Genomic DNA, 12478 nt, shown 5'->3' on the forward strand with positions numbered 1-12478 from the left:
TTGTGGAGCAATTGGTGGAATGAAGATTGGAAGGGGAAACCGAAATACTCGGAGAAAGCTCGCCCCAGCGCCACTTTGTCCACCACAAATCCCACTTGACCAGACCTCGATCGAACCCGGGCCGCCGCGGGGGGAAGCCAGCGACTAACCGCTTGAGCTATGGCGCAGCCATGGTTCATAGTGTAACTCTCTAATTGCATTCACCAAGGTAGGCTGAACCACTTGGAATACTTGCCGTGATATCGGAAATTCTGAACTAAGTTTTTGTGTTTTTTTTTTCAGGACAGCGTCGAAATATACGTAGTTTTTCCATACTGAGTTCGAGCCCTTCCATCACCATCCTTTCCAAATAACTGTACATATTCATTCTTTCATCTGATTCTATACGGAATAATGACTTAAATTTATAAATAGTCACAAAATAGTCTGCGAGTAGGACAAACGCATCATACTATTTAAAATGGCCAATAGCGTGATTTCCTTTTGAGTATTCTTATGCTATTTCCACATTATTCGACATAATTTAGTCAAGAAATTATATAATTATTATAATTTCTTTGTTTGTTTACTTGTCTGTATTATTGATTATGTTAATGAAATTATTATTATTATTATTATTATTGTTTGCTTGTTTACGTGTATGCATTATTGTGTATTCCTCCAGTGCTTGCCTGTAATTTGTCTTTGACTTTATGTTGTGTTTGTCCATAATGTAATTACTTGTATCTACCCTGTGTTGTGTCTGTAATTGACCTTGCGGCTGTTGACTCGGCACATAAATAATAAAGAATTGAATTATTATTATTATTATTATTCGGTAGATTTCCTTATTTTCTTCAATTGTGATTTAGTTTTCAAAAATCCCAGGCGGAAAAGCATGGTTTGCCCCTTTCTGCCCCAGGCTGCCTCTCATGGACATAGCTAGATTTATTCAATCGTTGCTGTGATTTTGCACGGTTATCCAGCTGGGATGTGGAGAAAAATGTATACTTCAAAGACATTTGTTGCCCTACAAATTTCCAGTCATGTACCTTGAATAGTGTGTTCTCCGCATTTTTAAATTTAATGGTTTTTGAACCAATCACATTGGCATCTCTGTCTGGAGGATGAAATGTCTTCGCTCGCTTGAACACTGGGATCGTGGGTTAGAATCCCATTCAAGTCATTGATGTCTCTTTGTATTTAGTCTTTGTGTTAGGTAGCGGCCTTGCGACAAACTGATTCCCTGTCCAAGGAGGCCTACCATCTCTCTCAGATTAAGAAATTAAAGTAAAACTAATAGTTTCACGGAAGCCCTCATGCCCCAAGTGGGAGTAACAGGAATAGAAGAAGAAGAGGAGGAAGAAGAAGAAATGTTTTAGAAGGTATGACCTAAGAGCTATAAAATTTGTGTTGTCGTGGACCCTAATTATATCAGTCTCTTATTGCGCCCCATGAGAGCCATCAATTTCTTTCACAGTTTTGCACCCGACGGGCTTGCACAACGTGCACCGACATTTGAATTTGCTTTCCCTGTCGGAAATTAACTTAATGATTCAAAATGACAGCAAAGGGATAACTGCCGAAGCTTTTAGTGCAATGTGCGTGACATTTGATCATTTAGGTGATGCCAAATGAAGCCAAAAATTGTAAGAGAGAGTTATTATTATTTGAAGTATAGCGGTAAATATATATTTCTATAACCTATTACTTTCCAATCGATTGAAAATGAAATCATACGTAATAAGAAATGTAAGTCATCCATTGTTCATTTTGTATGCCACCAAGTTTAAACAAAGTTTTGTTTGAACATGGGCTATTCTACATGCCAGCATGTCATTTCAAATTATCCACTTACAACACTGACCTCTCTAAATGGGATAAAATTGTATTTGTTATCTCTTAAACCTACTGGGTCATGTGTGCTTGGGAAATGAGGCCAGAGTGTACTCTTAAAATATATTTGAATAAGATTCTGTTCTACATAGCATAGTACACCATAGAAGGAACAACCCCTTTTTTGAAGTCTGTTAATGAACTCAGCGTGTGAATGTCCTTAGTTTCGATATTCGTAGGTAGATAGGCCCTTATTCACCAATTTTCAATAAAGTCGGTGTGAAAATCATGCAAGAAGATGAAGAAACCTCCATCATGCTAAATTTAATTTCATTATGGCGGCTTTTGTATGGTAATGGATACATTTTGATTCGTCCCCGTTAATTGGCGGATGATTGAGTCGTAATAAATTTAATTTTCATCGTGAAAAAATGAATATATATGTAATATATAATGGTAATGGTAATGGTATTAAAATCAGGTCTAGAAAATCGAAATTAACGGCCGTGGGGATTCGTTGCGCTGACCACGCGACACCTTCTATCCGCTAAATTTGGCACTAACTTCGCCGACAAGCGGCGGTCGCTCGGTCGGTATAGTTCGCTTACGGACTAAAACCACGGAGTTTGTTTGCTTTTAATGGCATTAAAATGTACAAGGAAACTTCAAACTAATGACGTCAGTGAGGATGTTTTTTATTCCTTAAAGCCCAGTGGCTATTAAAAGTACCACCTGTTTAAACTTACTATAACTCTGCATGTTATACAAAGAAGTGTATATTTGAGTCACGTATGATTCTCACAAAAATGACAATTATTTCATTAGAGAGAATTAACAATTTGACCTGCATAGCGGAGATGTATTCTTTTTCCTGGGATAGGAATTTCATTTTTATATATCATTTAGAAGCATTTCAAACCTGAGAAGCTTAAAGCTTATTATAATGTCCCATCGTTTGTTATATATAACTCATCTATTCTGAGTATGAAGGGGATATGCTCTTTCGAAATATTGGTTGACTTTCATTGGACTACACGGGGTTATATCCGAACAGACGAAAGAAGAAGCAAAGTAAGAAATCAGCACGGAGCAGGTTTCTTTCAACCGACTACAAGGCATTATCTTAGAAGAGAGAACATTTAATTTCACCTTGACAAACTTCAGACTTAAATAATTTCGAATCGATAGTAATAAGTAAATTACACATAATGATGAATTCAAGGACAGGAGACAGACTAGAATACTGAAAAGCTACCCCTGTCTCGACTTTCTGCATTCAAGCCTAAGATGAACTGTCCGGATATCAGGCTTATAACGGGGTCAGATGCAGTAGCAGGAGACCCCGCAAGCAGCTGGGGTAATTGGACCATTGAGATCCTTTCAAAAACTTTGAGGTTTACAGAACGTTTGTAGCATATTAAACATTCGATGTTTGAGGTTTTAACGGCGATAACTATGATTTTTTTTATTAATAGTTTCTACAGCTATTGTCTTCACATCTGAATGCAAATATGAAGAGTAGACGTATTATAGCAAACAAACAAGTTAAAATACCACACGGAATATGGCAAGGATATCCTTCTGGAAGAAAGAAAACTGAATAGGCTCTGCCTCTTAGAAATTTCAGATGCGTCTATTCAGTTCTGTCAAGTTATCTTCTTAATCTCAATCTGTCACTTCTCACACCCTCGAACCCACCCCCTTGTCTGAAATTTTTCTTCTGCGCATGGCCTTGTTCGAAGTTACGTGACACTTGCTTTACATATGAACAGACAGAAAGGTAAAATTAATAAAGTCATGAATGTTATACATGGACAGAATGCAATCTTTTAGTCTTAAAACAGTTAAGAAAGTGCTGAATAATTGCTAAGATTATTGTGCTGTAGTAATATTAGTGTACTCTTTCGAAATCAAGGGACAAAGGAAATATGGGATATTTATCTGAAGAAGAAGAAGAATGTATCATCTTTGAAGCTCAGTCTTCAGATTAGGAACACTTTAAATAAATAAAATATATTACTGATTTAAGAAAGAGAATGATTACAAAAAAACAAATGGCGCTACGAAAGACGAAACAATTGAAGGATTCACTGAGATTTTGCAGGTCTTGTCACAAGCGATGTCATGCACAATATAATACCAACAATTAAAAGAGATTCATAGAAGGTAAAAACAATGTTCTGGCATGAACAGGAAGTAGAGATATGTTTCTATTTCTGCAGAGAGCGGATCTTGGAACAGGAACAGTGCGGAGGGAGAGTTTTGTGTGCACACAGTAGGAGTGCTCAAACAATATTTGTATTCTTCCTGGGATGTATTTACCTTGGCACTGAAATGCATCATCATTACCACCAGGCTCCTGGCGGCCTAGTTTCGATCAGAAAGAATCGACTTCAGTGTTCAGGCTAACGGTACAGCAGTCTTCTGTCTGTAGATGACGTAAGAACCCACTAATTGAGTGGGATAACAGTCCCATAAGCTGTGATGAATTTTTTATAGCCAGATGTATATATGTTGCAAATTCCTTCTTGTTGGAGATTTACCTACAGGGCTTGACTTTCCGTGGCTACGCAACTCACATGCCTATCAAACACAGAACCCGTACGTAAGATGGTGTATAGACTAGTTACGTTTGAACTTCGTATAGTTCTTGCTGAATGCTTTTGCCCCTCCTAAACAATTCTTTCATTAGTGGCATATGAAGGGAAAGATGAAAAGGCGCTTTATTTTAGTTCCTCTCTGTTGAACGGACGGATGGATCATGGGTTATTTAGTGACACTAACAACATCAAAAATTATTTTTTGTCGAAATGTATGGGAATATGAACGCGTGTGGTAAATTTTAAAGGATTGGGAAGGAAGCGATGGTTGCCTATCAAGGCCTTTTTCAGGCACTTCCTTGGAAGGACGGTGGCAAGACTTCCGAAAATCAGGAATATCGGTGTGCAGATGCATCTGTGAATGCAATTCAATATCTTTAAGGTGTCGAAAATTTTGCTCATTTTAAATATTTATTTTGTAATTTGGAATTAAATGAAAGTGGATTTGTCTGTTAATAGAGACCCATATTTTTATGGCTTGCGCTACGAACTGCAAAGTTGGGAAGAGACACGCCTTCTTAATATTTCTGTTATTATGTAAGATTTGAAGTTTTCACGGAGGTGACTGTGAAGAATGCCGTATTCTGGAATGTGGTGCTGTGTAGATATTGTGTGAACCGACGTTTCGGAGGAACGTATCGCCTCTATCTACAGGGTAGAAAAATCCGCGAGCGGGGAACCTGCTTGAGCGTGTGGCTGCAGTCTGCAGAGAGGGATGAAGTGACAGGAGGTTGGAGAAAATTGCATAATGAGGAGCTTCATAATTTATACTCTTCACCAAGTATAATTAGAATGATCAAGCTAATGAGAATGAGATAGAAAGGGCATGCATCACGTATAAAGGGGAAGAAGAAGGGATATAGGTTATGATGGGAATGTCAGAAAGAAAGAACCACTAGGAGGACCAAGACTTAGGTGGGAGGTAAAATAAAGATGAATCTGAGAGAAATAGAACGGAGTGGTATAACTAAATTGATCTGGCTCAAGATAGGGACCAATAGAGGGCTTTAGTGAACACGGTAATGAGCCTTAATGTTCTATAAAATGTTGGGAAATTCTTGAGTAGTGGCACAAGTTGTGACTTCTCAAGAACGGCTCAGCTCCATGGATTTAGTTAGTCTAGTTTGGTGTGGTGTACTTTAAATGTTAAGAAACTTTGAAGTTGGTTAGCTTCATTAATTATAAAAGCCTTCATATGTCTTATGAGTCATTTGCAGTTTTTAATTAAGCTTGAGATATGATACATACTCATACGTTATACGAATATTACCACTAATTCATATGACGGTCACTTGAAATAGATCCTAGTCGAAATTCTGCATGTACCTTTCAAATATACTTTATATATACATGAATTATCTCAATGAGACTTTTTATAGTCTGGACAATTACTTTAAACGAACATTGCCACTTATAAGTTTTATTAATTTTAATTGATTGAAGTATGACTTTACTTAGAGGCCTTACTGAACTTTTATTTACATCTTTCAAGTGTTTTTAGAAATAAATGCGTTAATTATTTTATTTAATTTTTGTAGTGTAAGAGTTTCAATTCATTTTAACCCTTACACGATTCAAGCACACACATATGTATATATATATATATATATAATATGCATATTTTTCTAAGTTATAACTAAAAATTCGGTCCATAGTAATCCATATGATACATGTGTTATGTCTTGTGTAATATTTAAACAGAATTAACTGATTTCCCAAAGCAATGCCATATAATAACATGCTCACACACGACGTCATGCAATAACAGCTTGTTAATAACGACGCGTGAGCCATGCAGTGTAGCGATTCCTACAGTTAATACATGCATGATTACGGTTTCGTGAGTTCGAAACATGTAGCAACGAATGATATTTTAAAGATATTTTACGAATTTTAAATGTAATTTTAAGTGCTATTTAAAATAAAAAGTTGTGTTTGCATTTATAGTGAGTGAGTCAGTGACCACATAACACTAACTAGTAAGTGCTTCCCCAAAGAATTAGTTGCGAATCCTCCCGTTATCAATAACTGGCGTCAGTTCAGATTACAACGCATTGCAGTCACCTAGACAGCAGATGTTTGACCTAAACGCACTGCAGTTGCACTCCATGGTTCAGTGTTTCTATCTTCTTCTTTACCTCATCACACATGTTGGGCATATGCGGGAATAGATGGCAGGTGTCAGTTCTAAATTGATCCACTGAGCATGTGAACAGTAGACTCAGATGAGGAGCGATTTATAATGGGATGATTTCTACGTGCTTGAAAAGGCGCTGAGTTCATTACGTGTGTATATATAGTAGTTATGTTAAACCGTCACCACAATAAATGCATTATCGCTTTTAATGTTTACAATTGTGTGTGTTGATATATCTATATCGGGCAATTATCTTAATTTGCGGGTTTAGGGAACAAAATCTCAAGCGAGTGAAGATAGATATGAGCACATTCTGTGTAACTAATCTTATGATTTGATCAAGGAATTATATCGCTAAGCGACGGATGCAACCTCCTTGATAATCACTGCATGGACAGATTCCATGATTTGGATTTCCGGATTTAAATCTGCAATAAATTTATAATGAAACTTCGAATTTTTGTGGAGTTTTCAGACACCCAACTTCCTACTCTCACCCAGAAATTAAATAGGGCATATTAAACTTGAAAGCTATATTGTTCTCTATATGAGTTGATGACCTCACAGTCGCTGAATGCAGCAAGGTCACCTCGAGCTATCGCGTGTGTTTACAAAGTATGAATTCCCAAGTGTTCAGAGACTGCCTCAAATTCTGTTATCACGGATCCATAAGGTATTATTGACCTTTAATTATATTGCTTAAATACTGATAAGGAAAAATATCACATATGAATTTGGGGGAGTTTCTTTGTTCCTTAATGAAGTGCATATCTAAAAACTGAGCGTTATAAAATGAAGGACTATCCATCTATCTATCTATGGTTCTACAGCTCATATGGCCCTTCGCAGCTTTTTCAGTTTCATGATCTATACACAAACACAAACTCCGTGGTCTGTAGTCCTCAAGCGAACTATATCGACCGAGCGACCGCCGCTTCTCGGCGAAGTTAGTGCCAAATTTTGCGGGTAGAGGGAGTACAGCAACCTCAGAAGTCTGTATTTAATATACAGTACATAATCTATATAAATACAGTTTGTGTTTGCCTGTACACAGACACATTTTACCTGCTTCCAGTAAGAGTTTCTCTTTAAAGCAGATGTGGAACTGGTAACCATAAAAGTACTGTCTCCTGGGAAGTGACTCTTGTAGACTGGTAGACGTTTACCGACTCCTCGGAGGGCCGCAATGCCGCAATACCTAGGATCAAATAGTGGGCCCAGCAAGAGATATATTATTTCGAAATTTGGTAAACTTCTATCAGACCACGTGGCGCCACATCTCTGAAGTTAGTACTTTCATAATGATCGTCATGAGAATCTCAGATTTTACGCAGTGACCATAAATTCCGTGGTATTGTTCTCGTCGTGTTACATGAAGCATTACAACTATGTAATAAATTCGTAAGAGCTGTATGTGGAATTCAAAGAAGGATGATTAAGATTAAACCACCGCTCATTGTCAACTCTACCGCGAAGAGACTCGAATCCAGATGGCTGGCGGCCGTGTTATTCGTTACGACTGCGACGTCTTGTAGCATGTCGTCATTATGAGAAATGAATCGCATGCATGGAACCTTCTGTCATCAAATTACAGTCATTTCAACTGCATATGAATAAAATATTGTTCTGTAGTGACGTGTAGGCCTCAATTATATAGCCTTGAGTCCTGGATACCAACCGGTACGAGATACTTAGTCGAGTCATTTGTTTCTTATGAAGCTTCGATTCTTCAGTTGTAAATAGTTTGTCGTATTAACAGAACACAAAGAAGAAATATGCATAATCGTTTCCATTTGACTTAAAGAAGGAATAATGTTCAGCGTTCATATAAGCAGATCACATCTGTGGTCTGTTGGTCAGAGTTCCTGGCTGCAGATACTTAGGTCCCGGGTTCTATTCTCGGCGCCATCAGGTTTTCTGAGAAGTAGTGGGTCTGAAACGGGGTCCACTCAGCATGCTGAGGATACTGAAGAGCTATAGCGGCTCCGGTCTAGAAAACCGAAATTAAGGGCCGTGGGGATTCCTTGAGCTGAACACGTAACACTCTGTATCCGCTAAAGTTGGCACTAACTTCGCTGACAAGCGGCGGTCGCTCGATCCGAATAGTTCACTTGTGAGCTAGAACCACTTTATTTTATTTTGTCTTATTCACTTCATGGAGGCACGCGGTAGTGTAGTTGGTTGAGGTACTATGCTACAAGCCTGTACGTCGCGGGTTCGATTCCCGTTGAAATAAGTGAATTTTTCAATTGACGTAATCCTTTCAGCCGCACTATGGCCCTGGGGTAGACTCAGCCTCTAACAGAAGTGAGGACCAGAAGTCTTTCTGGGGGTAAATGGTTTCCGGCGCGTAAGGCTTCACAACTTCACCGCCATCTGTGAGCCGATTGTCTAGAAAATGTTGGAGCCTTGACGTCTCACAACCCTATGGGCCTTCACGAACTTTTACTAGGATAGCTTTACCTTACCTTTACCTTATTCACTTTGTACTTCACAATTATAACAATACCATTAGCAACTAATGAACTAATTATATAGATCTGGGGGTCTAACAGCTGTTTATGAGAAGTTCTAACTTCTAGGATATAACGCTGTGTAGTGTCTGCTTATTCTGGCTTCTCGTTTGGCTAATTATTTAATCCTGAAGATGGAGGCGACATGATCCACCGAAACGCCGTTGATTTTTAACGGACTATAGTGCGGTATATCCCGAGGATTAGAACTTTTCAACGAAATAACTAATTATCCGACTAACTGACTGACTGCCGGTCACGGTAGCCGAGGGTTCTAACGCATGTACTGTCTTCGCTCGCTTGGAAACCGGGATCGTGGGATCGAATCGCACTCAGGTCATGGATGTTTACGCTGGATGGGTCCCAGCGCCGTCCTGGAACCTGCTTTCTATGTGCTTTCACTCTGGGTTCTTGCTCGACTTATTTTTCGACTTCAAAACGGAGGGGGTATGTTCCTCCGTAAAGTCGGAGAGTTTCAATAGGCTACACGGCGTCATATTCCAGAAGTTAGTGCTTTTCATTATCTGATTGGTTCGTCGAAAAGTTCTAATCTCTCTCTTTGGACTGGGTGACCCCTGAATGGCATCCTCTCTTTCCCACGGACCCATCCAATTAGGTCGTTCCTTTTGTCTGAAGACGGAGGCAGAGCTAGAATCTGGGACGTTGCGATTTCGGCATGCTAACTAGAAGATGCATAATGCTGAAGGCATTAAAACTATATTGCGCTTCTGTTAAAGAAGGCAACCAGAAATGATTAACTTCTCTTTTGCTTTGGATTTCATAACCTGAACAAAATTACACCTTTAACTGAGTATCTGGATTCGGTGTATTAACACAGCATGAAAGGAACTGTGGGAAGTTCCGAAAAACGGCAGTTTTTACCCTGTTTGACGCTCTAAAGAGGTAAAGTTGACCCTGTACTTCACTAATTAAGCACTATGCCATGAAGGCGTATGGGGGAGTGGATGTATAGATCCATAATTTCTTGATCTCGACACTAGTTTGAAGTGAGTGGTCAGCTTCACGCCCCGACCGCTTTACCCTCAAAGAATGAGTCCCCGGTACCCATTGTATAGGTGGCTGTATAGGCCCCAGAGCTGGTCTGGACGACGTAGAGAAGAGAATATTCTTGACACTACCGGGACTCGAACTTCGACCCCTCGGTCGTCCAGCTGATAACCAGTCGCTATACCGACTGCGCTATCCCGTCTACAACTCTAAGTTGACAAAGCGTCTTACATAATTGAATAAATCGGAAAATATCCCAGAATTCTTCAGAGTTTACGGCAATTGTCTAAGGACCGAAACTGCAAAAGCGAAGGAAAGATGGCAAGAGATTCGAAAATATTCTTTGGTGAAAGATTCCTGCAACATTCATGCTCATATGAAGATCGAAACCGAGACCACAGACTATAGGCTCGGACGATTATAGCCGGTGCTGCTTAACTTAGTAGGTCATAAAGCAATAGGCTAAGTAATTTATTTGAAATTTTTTTTGACATGGTGAAGAATATTGTTGGAATACCGGCAAGGGAGAATAATTTCTGTTTATATAATTATGTCAGTAAAACGGTTTTTCTTTATCATTGTTTAAATTTTACCTATATATAATATATGTAATCAAAACAAATGAACATAATTATCAGTTCTATGTACAAAACCGCAAAGAACGCACTTTTTAAGTAAGCGGCATGGATTATTTTCCTTGTAACAGGTTGAACTCTCTAGTTTGTTGATACACCCTTACCTTGGTTCAGGCTACAATATATCACTTTCTTTCCCTTGGCACTACAGCCCCAGTGGGCCTAGGCCTACCTCCATGAACTTCTCTGTTCACTTCGGTTTTTCTAGATCTTACACATTCGGTAGGACTCCTTGGGCGGGTGATCAGCTCGTCGCAAGGCCTCTACCTGTATACAAACACAGAAAAACGCATACACACAAACTAAACATCCATGCCCTGAGTGGGATTCGAACCCACGATCCCGGTTTCTAAGCGAGCGAAGACAGTACATGCCTTAGACCGCTCGGCTACCGTGACCGGCACAATATATTATATCGACATGAAATTAGGTATGTGTTCCACAGTTAGTTTCAACAGAGAAATACGATACTACGAAGTAAGGCATGTCGAATATTGGGTATGATTATCCTACGCAGTATAGCTCCTTTGTTTCAGGTAATAAATATTTATGCGCGTTATAAGAGCAAGTTACCGCACAGTGGTATTTTAGTGGAAGACAGGTCCGTTCCTTATGACTTCTCACAGCTATCTTATCGCAAATACTAAAAAGTAGCGCCTCCTCCCTCCTTTCGACATCCAAATTATCAATGGCGGCTAATGACCACCCAGAGTCGGAGGCCTCTGACTGGCTACTTACACTTCCTGAAGAAGGAAACGTATAACTTTTCACTCGTGTCTCACGAACTAACCTGCAAAAGTAGAGTCTAAAATGATGAGACGCTATGTGCGGCAATACTTATGCTGTGTGTCGTGTTTGTTTTTCACCTGCAATACCCGTGTTGCATTTAGTTTTATTTTATTTGAGCTCGCGTAACAGGTTCGCAAACAGTAGGCACACCACCTTGCTAGTGACACTACACGACAGTCTATTACGGTTCTGTTCTCTTCTCATGGGTTGACATACTTTTCAAGGGAATACATGCTGAGTAAATATGAGATCTACATAGAAATTTTACGAAAGCAAACATATCTGTCATTGCCATTGTATAAAATTATGTTAAAGTGGGACAACAATATCGGCTTGAAGAGTTCTCTTTTCCCAGATATAACGCCGTGTAGTCCGTTAAAGTCAACAGATGTTTTGGAGGCACGTATATTCTCCACCTTCAGGATCGAAGAATAACATGGAGTCGAAATTTTCTCCCGAAACTTCGGCTCTCTTTCAAAGGACTACAAGATGTTATGTCCCACAAGATGGAGCTCTCCATAACCACCGCTGTGAGAGCCTCTAATCCTACAACATTGGCTTATTTTTTTTTTTATTTTAACGCACTCATTGGAGGCGTCTTCACACCTGTTAGTGCGGCTTTGATGCGGGAGTTTCCGGTTCCCCCCGCCGACGTAAGGGGAATAAGTTTGACCTGCTAAGACTCGGGTCGGCTCGGTCCTTGTCCCGAGGGTAGACTTGTACTTGTATGTATGAATGAATGAATGGAAGAAACCTATCGTAATGGAGAAAGGAAGTGCTTTGCAAGTGCAGTACACTCTCGATTAACCGATATAAACATTATATAAACAGGAAAGTACTGCATTAGCAAGGCAGCAGACTTCAAATCTCGCTTTCTTCCATTCTACACGTCTTTGGTCTTTTTGTTTCTTCTTTCTTTTCCTTCTTCCTTCAGTTATCATAAGATCTTTCTCTACACAAAATTTTCTAAGGAGGACGGTA

Source organism: Cryptotermes secundus, unplaced genomic scaffold (assembly GCF_002891405.2).
Source record: "Cryptotermes secundus unplaced genomic scaffold, Csec_1.0 scaffold116, whole genome shotgun sequence".
In the NCBI taxonomy this organism is placed as follows: Eukaryota; Metazoa; Arthropoda; class Insecta; order Blattodea; family Kalotermitidae; genus Cryptotermes; species Cryptotermes secundus.